Source organism: Giraffa tippelskirchi, chromosome 1, assembly GCF_054371585.1.
Source record: "Giraffa tippelskirchi isolate mGirTip1 chromosome 1, T2T-mGirTip1v1.2.pri, whole genome shotgun sequence".
NCBI classification, from domain to species: domain Eukaryota; kingdom Metazoa; phylum Chordata; class Mammalia; order Artiodactyla; family Giraffidae; genus Giraffa; species Giraffa tippelskirchi.
Window position 1 is genome coordinate 6,519,351 of NC_137275.1, and position 13,318 is coordinate 6,532,668.

A 13,318-nucleotide genomic window follows, 5' to 3' on the forward strand; every position below is an offset into this window, starting at 1 on the left:
TTCTAGGTGTTTCACAGTAGTAAAACATAAATGAGCTACTGTGTTAGCACTCTGAATTTTTTATTAGATTTTTAATTTATACACACCACATCCAAACATGCTGTAAGAAAACATGTGAATTATCTTCTGTCTCTCAGTGGGCTTTAATAGTAAGGTTTAATCACTAACAATGCTTAGACTGGGATCTTGATGTATTTTTCCCTTTCCTTATCAATAAATTCAGCAGGTTTATGTCCAAGGAGATTTTTAATTTTGAAGATTTTAAGCTTCTATTTTAAAAATATCTTCGACAATTGATAAACCTACATATTATCTTCATCATGGGAGTTCCCTGGTGGTTCAGTGGTTGGGACTCCATACTTTCACTGCCAAGGGCCCAAGTTCAAGTCCTGGTTAAGGAACTAAGACCACACGAGCCACATGGAGTGGCCAAAGAGAAAAAAAACTTTATTATAATCTTTTGTATTATACTTTTTTCTGCTTTAGAAGGTGTAGTGAATGAGGTCAAAATTTACTGTTTAAAATAACTATTTTTTTCCTTATTGTTTTTACACCCCAGATCCAGTAAGTTGAACAGTTTCCACTTTATCATTCTTTATTCTTATTGCTTAAGAAGTATTACGTAAGTTCAATTTGTATTCATTTGATTAAAATATTATAAGTTACAAATTCAAAAATACCACACTATATATTTTCTGACAAATGGTTATTTAAGTTGACCATCTTATACCAGGAATTAATGAGAAGACAGCAACCAAAATATCCTGACCAATTCATGTTTTATTTATCACATCCTCTTCATTATTTTTTTTTTCTCATAACAGTGGCCATGGTTGAGTATGGTACTTGTGGCACAGGTATATTCCTTGCTCAGACTTTGAGTAAATTTCCCTGGCATTTTCTATGAAAAAGATTTGCTGGTTTCAGTCCACAATTAGCTTGTGACCTGTTGTTTTTAAAAGCACTATATTATGACTTTTCACTTGTATTTAGAGGCAATATAAGACTTTGCCTAGTCTCATATGAATGTAATGATGAGTCTTTCCACATCTACATGTCAAATGTACTTAGTCGCTTAGTCATGTCTGACTCTTTGCAAACCCATGGACTGTAGCCCGCCAGGCTCCTCTGTCCAGGTGGATTCTCCAGGCCAGAATACTGAAGTGGGTTGCCATTTCCTTCTCCAGGAGATCTTCCCAACCCAGGGATCAAACCCAGGTCTCCCACATTGCAGGTGGATTCTTTACCATCTGAGCCACCAGGGAAGTCCAAGAATACTGGAGTGGGTAGCCTATCCCTTCTCCAGGGGATCTTCCCAACCCAGGAGTCGAACCAGGGTCTCCTGCATTCCAGGTGGATTCTTTACCAGCTGAGCTACCAAGGAAAGCTCTACATGTCAAATAGGAAGGTGAATTTAGCTGAATTACACACTAAGTATACTTAGTAAGACTGTAAGTTGTTTAATATCTGTTAAACCTTTCACTTTAACAAGTATTGCATGCCTATACAATATGCCAAGTGTTATGCTAGGCACTTTTACACTGTTTTCTCACACATGGTCATAAAAGTTATTGAGGTTGTCCATGATCATGTAGTTGTTTAGTGAAAGAGACAAAGAACTATGAAATGTAGTCAAGTGCCCTTTGTATGACACCATGATTCTAACCAGTAAGGCTGAGATGAGATTTTCACGATTAATAGTTGCAATTTGTAACAGTACTAATATTGTTGAAATGTTCACATTAAAATGTTCAGCTTTAATAAGCTGAAAACACTACCAATGTTTAAAACCCTAATCTAGTTAGCAATTAGGTGAATTTTCTCCATTAATACCACTTGCCTAAAGGCTTCAGTGTCATCAGAGCAACAACAAATTTCATACATTTAAAATCTGAAAAGTCAAATCAACCAAAATGATTTGCAATGCAGGAACAAGATAATTAAATGGTCTTTTTCTTTTTTTTTTTTAAAGAAAAGAGTGTGTCAACAGGAACTTGATGCAATTCTGACTGCAATTGGCCATAAGGAAAGTGAATCAACTTCCTCTCTCTTCAGACCAAAGGGTGTGGCATGTGGTTGGGAACAATTAATTCACTTGTGACCCAGATTTCTTCAGAAGATTCCTCTGGAGAACATAGATGCATGTATACTGATGACTATAGTCTTAGCAACAGCTAAATTCATCTCAGCTGAGAGCCTGTGGTTTTTGTTTTCATTTTTGTTTTGTCTTTTCTTTTCCCCCTTAAATATCAGGATTTCTGTGTAGTTTTGACTGAAGGTCAGATAGTTTCATTCTAGTTTTTGTTCCTTTCCTCAGATAAACTTCAGTTCTCCTTAAGTGGCATAAAATTTCAAATATTACTCCATGTCTTAGAATACTGACCGAGGCTCTGGTATGAACAAAGCTCCATACTAGGCAGTGGAGTTGGTGAGGGGGATGGGAGGGGGTGAGACAAAGGTACCTTGGAGGGCATACCTTGGGCATCCCCTGTGGGCATTCTGGGATTCAGATAACTTTAGGTACCTCTGGCATACTGGTAGGAAGTTTTACCTAATTTACAGAGGTAATTTACGCAAGACAGATCATCTTAAGGGAAAAATAATTGAGCTGGACCAAGACTGATACCATGCAGGCCCCATGAGGCCCCTGGGCACAAGGACTTTCTGTGTCCCCCACTTCCGTGATTGCAGGAGACAGCCTTCACTCAGCCTCCGTGACCTTCCCTGACTTCCAACAGGCAGATTCAAGCAGTTGTCAATTAGGGAAGGGAGGGGATGACCGGGGAGAAATAAACAGTCAAGAGCAACCAGGGGGCAAAGTCCTATTTCCCCATCAATGGATACACACAACAATATATTTGAGCTAGGTGGCAGTTACCCAACCCTCTCCCCCTATGATTAATGATGGTATGCTGCCAACAAGCTTGTAGGCCTCAGAAAAGTTAGACCTGAAGGCTGATGATGTTGAATCCTACTTCAGTTCAGTTCAGTCGCTCTGGTGTATCCGACTCTTTGCGACCCCATGGACGGCAGCATGCCAGACTTCCCTGTGCATCACCAACTCCCGCAGCTTGCTCAAACCCATGTCCATCAAGTCAGTCCATCATGCCATCCAACCATCTTATCCTCTGTCGTCCCCCTCTCCTGCCTTCAATCTTTCCCAGCATCAGATTCCTGCTTACCTCACCACCAACCCATTAGAAGAATGACCACAGGTTGATCATGTTGCTAGCTTAACAGTGAACGATGTCAGATTCATGATCTCCGAAGATTTAGCTTCGGAACCAGGGACGAGGCTTGATCACTCAAGAGCTTTTGTGTAGCAGAGCTTTATTAAAGTAAGAAAAGAAACACAGAAAGCTTCTGACACAGACATCAGAAGGGGGATTGAGAATTCCCCCTTAGCTAGTCTTATCAAGGACTTACATATTTTTCAGACCCACTCCCATAACTTACATCTTAAATTAACAAGATTAAAATAAACAATAGAAAGATCTTATCAGACCCACTCTGATAATATACATTTTAAGATGTCAGAAGGTTCTTGTTAAGGAGAAACATGTCCTTGAGCAAGATACATTGTTATATCGACTAAGACAAAGCAATGTAGAAAAGAACCTTTGTCCATTTCTCCTAAAGAGCGCTAGACCCCTTTCTCCTTCTCGAGGGCTCTGGACCCCTTTCTCCTCCTTGGGGACCCTGGACTTCTTATCAACCTACCTAGAAATTGACTCTCTCAATGTCCAACCTAGACAATATATTAAAAAGCAAAGACATTACTTTGCCAACAAAGGTCCATCTAGTCAAGGCTATGGTTTTTCCAGTAGTCATGTATGTATATGAGAGTTGGACTATAAAGAAAGCTGAGGGCCAAAGAATTGATGCTTTTGAACTGTGGTGTTGGAGAAGACTCTTGAGAGCCCCTTGGACCACAAGGAGATCCAACCAGTCCATCCTAAAGGAGATCAGTCCTGAATGTTCATTGGAAGGATTGATGTTGAAGATGAAACTCCAATACTTTGGCCACCTGATGTGAGGAGCTGACTCATTTGAAAAGACCCTGATGCTGGGAAAGATTGAAGGCAGGAGAAGAAGGGGACGACAGAGGATGTGATGGTTGGATGGCATCACCAACTCAATGGACATGAGTTTGGGTAAACTCCGAGAGTTGATCATGGACAGGGAGGCCTGGCATGCTGCAGTCCATGGGGTCGCAAAGAGTCGGACACGACTGAGCGACTCAACTGAACTGATAGTCCTCTTTGAACAATTAGTATAAAACTTCTCACTATGTTCCCCAAGTTGGGACCCACGGTTTTGAGGGCATTAGCCTGCTTTGTCCCCCTTTGCCTGGCAAAGCAATACAGCTATTCTTTTCTACTTCACCCAGTACTCTGTCTCTGAGATTCGATTTGGCACCTGTGTACAGAGAAGCTGAGTTCTGAGCATCAACACTAAAGCCACTGTTGGAGTGAAGTGGGGATTCTGAATATGACGGTGTGTATGAACCTCACATTTTCCCTGACTCGGACCCCTGACAGCAAATCTGATGTCCAGGGAGCTGGAAGGCTGTAACTGAATACAGTTGAAAGCTATTTCACTAAAGAAAGAGTGCTGAAATAACCCTCCTATGGGACCCCTTTAACAATATGTTACAAAGAAGAAAGCCATTCTTTACAACTTGGCACCTAAGCTCATGATGATATGAGAATACAGGGCTCAGGGGAAGAAAGGAAGAGACACAATGGCTCTCTTGTTATCTCAGGTAGTGGCATACTATAAAGAGAGGGAATTTGTTACAGAGCCTGTGAGAAGTCAGGTATGGGTGTGAGAGTTGGACCATAAAGAAAGCTGAGCACTGAAGAATTGATGCTTTTGAACCGTGGTGTTGGAGAAGACACTTGAGAGTCCCTTGGACTGCAAGGAGATCCAACCAGTCCATCCTAAAGGAAGTCAGTCCTGAATGTTCATTGGAGGGACTGATGCTGAAGCTGAAACTCCAACACTTTGGCCACCTGATGCAAAGACCTGACTCATTAGAAAAGACCTTGATCCTGGGAAACAATGAAGGAAGGAGGAGAAGGGGACGACAGAGGATGAGATGGTTGGATGGCATCACCAACTCGATGGCCATGAGTTTGAGCGAGCTCTGGGAGTTGGTGATGGACAGGGAAGCCTGGCGTGCTGCGGTCCATGGGGTTGCAAAGACTGAACTTAACTGTGAGAAACACACCTAGGGGCTCAAAAGCACTTCTTAGTAATGCTGACAGGTTGTCCTGAAGCTACAGATTCTGCACTTGCTGGTTGTCGTTCGTCACTAAGTCGTTCAGTCACTGACTCTTTGCGACCCCGTGGACTGTAGCACTCCTGGCTTCCCTGTACTTGACTATTTCACTTAGTTTGCTCAAACTCATGTCCATGAGTCAGTGATGCCAGCTAACCATCTCATCCTCTGCTGCCCACTTCTCCTCCTGCCTTCAATCTTTCCCAACAACAGGGTCTTTTCCAATGAGTTGGTTCCTTAGCACCAGGTGGCCAAACTATTGGAGCTTCAGCTTCAGCATCAGTCCTTCCAATCATTATTCAGGGTTGATTTCCTTTAGGATTGACTAGTTTGATCTCCTTGCTGTCAGAGGGACTCTCAAGAGTCTTCTCCAGAGCCACAATTGGAAAGCATCAATTCTTTTGCACTCAGCCTTCTTGATGGTCCAACTCTCACATGCTGGTGGGGCAATGAATCATTCGGAGTCACATAACAGTATTGTGGCTTCATCCATATCTATGGTTCCGCTGGGACCTGGGGATTTATGGGTTAAATAAAGATGAACAAAACAGTATCCTTACCTTCAAAAATGGCCCACTTTAGTGGGGAAAAAGACATGGTCGTATGGATGAAAGTAAAATGTTAACACACTGAATATTGTTACTGAGGTTCTGTACCAGGTACCTCATTGAATGACACATGTATTTGCATCCTATTGAGTAAAAACTGGGGTGGTGGCATTCAAAGTTTTTAATCAAGGGACAGTTATTTATCAGATTTACCTTAGAAACCTTTTGACTGGTTGATTTGGCAGGATTGAATGAGAGGAAGCTAAAACCGAGGAGACTGGTCATTCAAGCAGAAGGTAGTAGAGCCTAAACTAGGTCTATGTCAGTGTGTGTAGAGAAGGGGATGGATTGGGGGTGTTTAAGAAGGCTGTGTATTTTATTAGATATTCAAGTGATCCAGAGTTAAGTCTTTAAAAATAACTCAAAAATCTCTAGAGGCCGTATCATGTATGTTAAAATAACAGGTTTAGGAGATTTCCTTGAAATACCCATGATTAGGACTCTGTGTTTTCACTGCAGAGGGCCCAGTGGGAGAACTTAGATCCTGCAAGCCTTGAGGTGTGGCCAAAAAATAAAAATAAAAAAAAAAATAACAGATTTGGGGGCTAGATTGTCTATGTTAAAATCTTGATTCTGTGTTAGTGGGATAACCTTGGGTAAATTTTGCCCCTCTTCCAACTCAATTTTTTTATCTATAAAGTTGTTGTTTTTGTTTAATCACTAAGTCTTGTGACCCCATGGATTGCAGCATGCCAGGCTTCCCTGTCCTTCACCATCTCCCTCAGTTTGCTCAAACTCCTGTCCATTGAGTCGGTGATGCTATCCAACCATCTCATCCTCTGTTGCCTTCTTTTCTTCCTGCCTCAATCTTTCTCAGCATCAGTGTCTTTTCCAATGAGTTGTTTCTTTGCATCAGTAATATAGGGGTGATAATAGTACCTACACTCCAAAGAGTCATTCTGAGAAAAGATATAATTTTATACTGAAAGTCCTTAGAATAGGGTCTTCTACTCAAGTTTGTTTGTTGTCATTGTTCTAGCTGGGGTGACTAGATGAACAGTGACAAAAGCCAGCGTGATGAGAATACAGAGACTTGGCACTCTCACAGGGCAGAGAAAACAGTGAGTTTGAAACAATGCACCTCAGGTTGGGACTTGAACCCAGCCAAAACCCTGACTGGGCTTTGAATCTGGAACAGCCTGAGGTCTTTTAACTGAGGTCACACACCTGGTCTCAGGACTCAACGAAGTTCAGGTTCTTGATGTCTCATCTCAGAAAAAAATCGGAGAGAGACAAAGTGATAGGTAATACGCGGATTTATTTAGAAAGAAACACACTCTGCAGACAGAATGTGGACCATCTCATAAGGTGAGTGTGGGTAACCCCAGGGTATGGGGTTATCTGTTTTTATAGGAGTGGATAATTGCATAGGATAATGAGTATGAGACGTACTTCAGCTATTTTGGGGAGTGTTAGTTTCTCAGTCATGTCCAACTCTTTGTGACCACAGTGGACTGTAGCTGGCCAAGCTCCTCTGTCCATGGAATTCTTCAGGCAAGAATACTGGAGAGGGTAGCCATTCTCTTCTTCAGGGGATTTTCCCAACCTGGGGATCAAACCTGGGTCTTCTGCATTGCAGGCAGATTCTTTACCATCTGAGCCACCAGGAAAGCCTTTTATGAGGAAGGGGTGGATATTTCTAGAAATTGGGCCACCACCCTCTTTTGATCTTTGATGGTCGGCCTCGGAAGTGTCATGGAACTGGTGAATGTATCACTTAGCTTGTTGATGTGTTACAATGAGTATCTACTGAGGCTCAAGGTCTAGTGGAAGTCAAACTGTCTGCCATCCTGGGCCTATCTGATTCTAATCAGTTTGTGTTGTGTCCTCGGGCTATGTCATTCTTATAAAATTTGTGCCCTACCCCCTCCCCCTGTCTTTCAAGTTTACTTTTGGCTATGTTGAATATGGAGTTTCTGACGCGAAGTGTTTGTTGGATAACGACAGAAATGAACAAGGTCTTCTTTTTTAAGCTCTTTGGTTATGTGCCAGACACTGTTATAAAGTTCTTACCTGTATAATCCATTTAATTCTCACATTTAATTTAATTTTCTGGTTTCAAATCGGGAAAGGAGTACATCAAGGCTGTATATTGTCACCCTGCTTATTTAACTTATATGCAGAGTACATCATGAGAAATGCTGGGCTGGATGAAGCACAAGTTGGAATCAAGATTGCTGGGAGAAATATTAATAACTTCAGATATGCAGATGACACCATCCTTATGGCAGAAAGCAGAGAAGAACTAAAGAGCCTCTGGATGAAAGTGAAAGAGGAGAGTGAAAAAGGTGGCTTAAAGCTCAACATTCAGAAAACTAAGATCATGGCATCTGGTCCCATCACTTCATGGGAAATAGATGGGGAAACAGTGGAAACAGTGTCAGACTTCATTTTTGGGGGCTCCAAAATCACTGCAGATGGTGATTGCAGCCATGAAATTAAAAGACACTTACTCCTTGGAAGGAAAGTTATGACCAACCTAGACAGCATATTGAAAAGCAGAGACATCACTTTGCCAACAAAGGTCCATCTAGTCAAAGGTACTGTTTTTCCAGTGGTCATGTATGGATGTGAGAGTTGGACTATAAAGAAAGCTGAGCACTGAAGAATTGATGCTTTTGAACTGTGGTGTTGGAGAAGACTCTTGAGAGTCCCTTGGACTACAAGGAGATCCAACCAGTCCATCCTAAAGGAGATCAGTCCTGGGTGTTCCTTGGAAGGACTGATGTTGAAGCTGAAACTCCAATACTTTGGCCACCTGATGCGAAGAGATGACTCATTGGAAAAGACCCTGATGCTGGGAAAGATTGAGGGCAGGAGGAGAAGGGGACAACAGAGGATGAGATGGTTGGATGGCATCACCGACTCAATGGACATGAGTTTGGGTAGACTCTGGGAGTTGGTGATGAACAGGAAGGCCTGGAATGCTGCAGTCCATGGGGTCGAAAAGAGTCGGACACGACTGAGCGACTGAACTGAACTGAACGGAATTCTCAGACATTGCTGTCGCGAATAGGTTGCATTATTTCCATTTCACAGTTAATTTAGCAGAAGAGTAAACAGGCTCATAGCCTAACAAGATTAACAAAGACATCATTCCCAGAAGGCAAATAAAGTTCTTATTTTCTCTGCTGGTAGTAAGTGAGAAAGTAGACCAGCTGAGATTGGAATCCAGACAGTCTGATTCCCATCTGAGTCTGCTGAACCATTATAATCGCTCAACCATTTTGAAAACTTTGGTCTTTAATATCTCTTAATACTAGATTCTATTAATATACAGTATCTTATTTTATATAGTTTTAAATGTTTAGTAACAAAAATACCTGTTATTAAGTGAATGGCTACTGTATCACCTGGGGAAGGGAATGGCAACCCACTCCAGTATTCTTGCCTGAAGAATCCCATGGATGGAGGAGCCTGGTAGGCTACAGTCCCTGGGGTTGCAAAGAGTCAGACACGACTGAGCGACTTTCACTCACACTCACTACTATATTTCAAGCATTATATGTTCAGTATCTTCAGTCTCCACAGTAACCCATCAAGGCATTATAATCAATATTTTACAGAAGTGGCAACATAGACTCAGAAGTGTTCAGGAACTTGCCATAGTTACATACCTATGAAGAGATTTGAGCTCAGCTCTGTTTACTCATGAATAAACAGTCTGCATCATTTCTCCAGTAATCTATCATGCAAATTTAGCTATATTACATTTAGGGTATCATGTCATTGTATTTTGCAAATGAAACCATGAGTTCCATGAATTCTACAATCACCTTATCAAGTCTGTGAAACAGTTTTAACTATGGACACAGTTTTAATTATGTACACATAGTTAGTAAGTGAAAGTTGCTCAGTCGTGTCTGACTCTTTGTGACCCCATGGACTGTATAGTCCATGGGATTCTCCAGGCCAGAATACCGGAGTGGGTAGCCTTTGCCTTCTCCAAGGGATCTTCCCAACCCAGGTCTCCCGAATTGCAGCCTGATTCTTTACCAGCTGAGTCACAAGGGAAGCCCAGGAACACTGGAGTGGTTAGCCTATCCCTTCTCCAGCAGATTTTCCCAATCCAGGAATCCAACTGGGGTCTCCTAATAACTGGAATAGTATTTTTGAAACTTCAGTTACATAGGAATCATATGTAACTAAATCATATGGTCTGAGACCTTGACCCAAATATGCTAACTCAGATTTCCAAAGGTGAGTCTCAGAAATCAGACCTTTAAAAGAATGGGGTGTGATATTAATTGAGTTCCAAAAGGACCATATTTTGAGAAACATCATCAGGAATAGGGCTAGTCAGGGACTCTTGGCACCACAGCTGTCTGGTTGAAGTGTTACTGTACTTGCATTGTCAGCACCATACCATTAACTCTTAATTATTATTTCAGATCTTCTCTCATTAATGTAGCTAACAGTAAGCTGACACTGAGCTTCAGAACCTTGCGGCCATGTGAACTCTGTCTCCTGTTCTGCCGTATGTTATTCCCCGCTGTCCGCACTTCTTCTAATTAAGCTCTCAGCAGACTATATTGTAGGACTTGTGTTTAACAGGAAATAAAGTACAGGAGAGAAAGAGTCTCATGGTGCAGTGAAAATGAGATACGACTTCAAATCCTACCTGCACCTCTGAGCTTTGGTTGCCTTCTGCGTCAAATTGAGCTGGCAGAGCCTACTTCACAGTGTTGTCAGATAAGGTGGCGTCTGGTATATAGGCAGTCTTTCCCTGACTGACGGCTGTCATCAGCGCATGATTTACCCCTACATTTGAAGAGGAAGATCATAGAAATATTAAAACTGTGTAAAAAAAGGGGGAAATTTCATTTTCTGGGAATGTTCATTTAGAGACAGGCAAGATTAAACATGTTTAAATCTGTGATTCTTCATGAATGATAGCATTCCCTTTATTTTGACCCATCCTAAAGCTGACTCAACTTGGGCATTTATATTTGGTAAGTATTTCACAACCATCTCTTCCTTATTCATTATTTCCCGGCAGACTCAGTCAATATGCCTTACTGTTTTATTTTATATGGCTAGATTGTCAGTTTAATTGTATTCTCATGAGAGAACCTGAGCTAGATTGACCCAGCTAAGCCACTATGGAACTCTTAATCTTCTGAAACTGTGGAACAAAGGTTTTAAACCACTAAGTTTTGAGTAATGTGTTGTACAGCAATAATAGCTAATACTATAAGACAAAGAGAAAACCTCTATCTTGTTTCAACCACTGACTGACATTTTGTGCTTTTTGTTACTTACCAGCCAAATCTAACTCTGAGTCCCTCTCTTCTGTTAAATTAATTGTAGAATTAACCTAAAGAAATATCTTTCAAGGTGCTATTTTGGGGTCCCAGAAACAGAACTGCAGGAGACCAAAGAGAGCATCTTGTCCAATCCCTTCATTTTATAGGTAAAAGTAACAGCTAATATTTAGTGTTTCCCATGCTGGGCTCTCTGTTCCACACAACATGTAATTCTCAGGATATACTGGAAGGTAAAGACTCTCACCACATCTTGCAGGTGAGGAAACTGGGTCCACATTACTACCCACTTTACCTTTACATTCTCTCTACTGTTAAGGAATACTTTCAGTTCAGTTACAAGCATATGTCAATGTCATTACAGTCTTGTACATAAGGGGAAAAGTCTGTAGTCAACCAAAGAATCATCCTGGCAGAGACATTTTAGGAAAAGTGGATGGAACAAATCACAAGTAAACTAGTTATAAAGAAAATAGTGATTGATTAAAGGTCAGTTAACTATTTTTTAAAAATATTTATCTATTTGGCTGCATCTGTGCTTAGTGGCAGTACATGGAATCTTTGTTGCATCCTGTGAGATCTTTTTTTCAGCATACAGGACTCTCTATTATGTTGTGGCACACAGGCTCCAGAGTTTATGGGTTCAGCAGTGTGGCACAAGAGATGGAATTAGATCTCAGGACAATGTTTTATGAATTAACCAAGTTGTCTCCCCCAAACCCAGCTGTTAGTCAATTAATGAGAATCAGGCGTGTATGTTTTGTTAAGTCACTCAATTGCATTCAACTCTTTGTGATCCCATGGACTGTAGCATGCCAGGCTTCCCTGTCCTTTAACTCAAGAGTTTGCTCAAATTCATGTCCATTGAGTTGATGATGCCATCCAACCATCTCATCCTCTGTCTCTGTCACCCTCTTCTCCTGCCTTCAATCTTTCCCAGCATCAGAGTCTTCTGATGAGTCAGCTCTTCACATCGGGTGGCCAGCATACTAGAGCTTCAGCATCAATCCTTCTAGTGGCTATTCAGGGTTGATTTCCTTTAGGATTGACTGGTTTGATCTCCTTGCTGTCCAAGGGACTCTCAAGAGTCATCTCTAGCACCACAGTTTGAAAGCATCAATTCTTCGGTGTTCAGCCTTCTTTATGGTCCAACTCTCACATCCGTCCATGACTACTGTCATGTGACAGCCCTGTTCCCTTCTGCTGATATAACTCTTGCCATCCATATGGGCTTCCCTGGTGGATCAGATGGTAAAGAATCTGCCTGCAATGCAGGAGACCCAGGTTCAATCCCTGGATCAGGAAGTTCCCTAGAGAAGGGAATGGCTACCCATTCCAGTTTTCTTGCCTGGAGAATTCCATGGACAGAGGAGCCTGGCAGGCTACTGTCCATGGGGTCACAAAGAGTTGGACACAACTGAGTGGCTAACACTTTCAGGACTTTCATATACCTCTTAGCATTTAAAAAATTTCTGAGAGTTGTCTTATACACCTGAGAATATTTTTTGTACTGTATTTTGGGTTTATGAGGAAGGAAACCAAACTGATACTTCTCTAACCACTCATCTCTGCCTGCACAGGCAGAGATTAAGCAATCACCTGCCAGATGTCATCATTACAATGAATGCAAGCCTGACAATTTACAGGAAGCTTATCATTCCTTTCCATTCCAGAAACTGATTATACTTTCCCTCACAACATGTTGAAAACAGCTGAAGCAAGTTGTCCATGATACTAGTCACCACCTTTCCCTCGGGCCATATACCTGCAAGTCAGCTCATAATAGAGTCTTTGATTGGAGTTGGTGTTGACTTGGCAATATTAAGAATAGGTAAGTGACACACAGGTATGTCTAGGAAATGGAAGTCTCTTATTTCTCTGGAAATTTTGCAAAGAAATATTATGGACCACTATGCATATCTTATCTCCATATTTCTACTGATGCCGAAAGCTCGGCTTCTCTGTGCTGAATTGAATCTTGGAGACAGAGTTTTGGGTGAAGTAGAAAAGTAGCTTTATTGCTTTGCCAGGTAAAGGGGGACACAGTAGGCTAATGCCCTCAAAACTGTGTGTCCCAACTTGGGGAACATAGTGAGAAGTTTTATAGTAATTGTTCAAAGTGGGTGTGATCAGCTTGTGTACATCTTTCTAATGAGTTGGTA

At 41.5% G+C, this 13,318-nt stretch overlaps 1 long non-coding RNA gene across 1 annotated transcript in view; it reads right to left on the reverse strand.

The window, feature by feature from the left end:
- Window positions 1-13,318, reverse strand: part of LOC145547156 (uncharacterized) — a 50,911-nt gene that overhangs the window by 26,236 nt on the left and 11,357 nt on the right. Inside the window, exon 2 of the long non-coding RNA XR_014083624.1 lies at window positions 10,514-10,653. This is a non-coding gene — a long non-coding RNA (uncharacterized LOC145547156). The remainder of the gene's footprint in view (window positions 1-10,513; window positions 10,654-13,318) is intronic.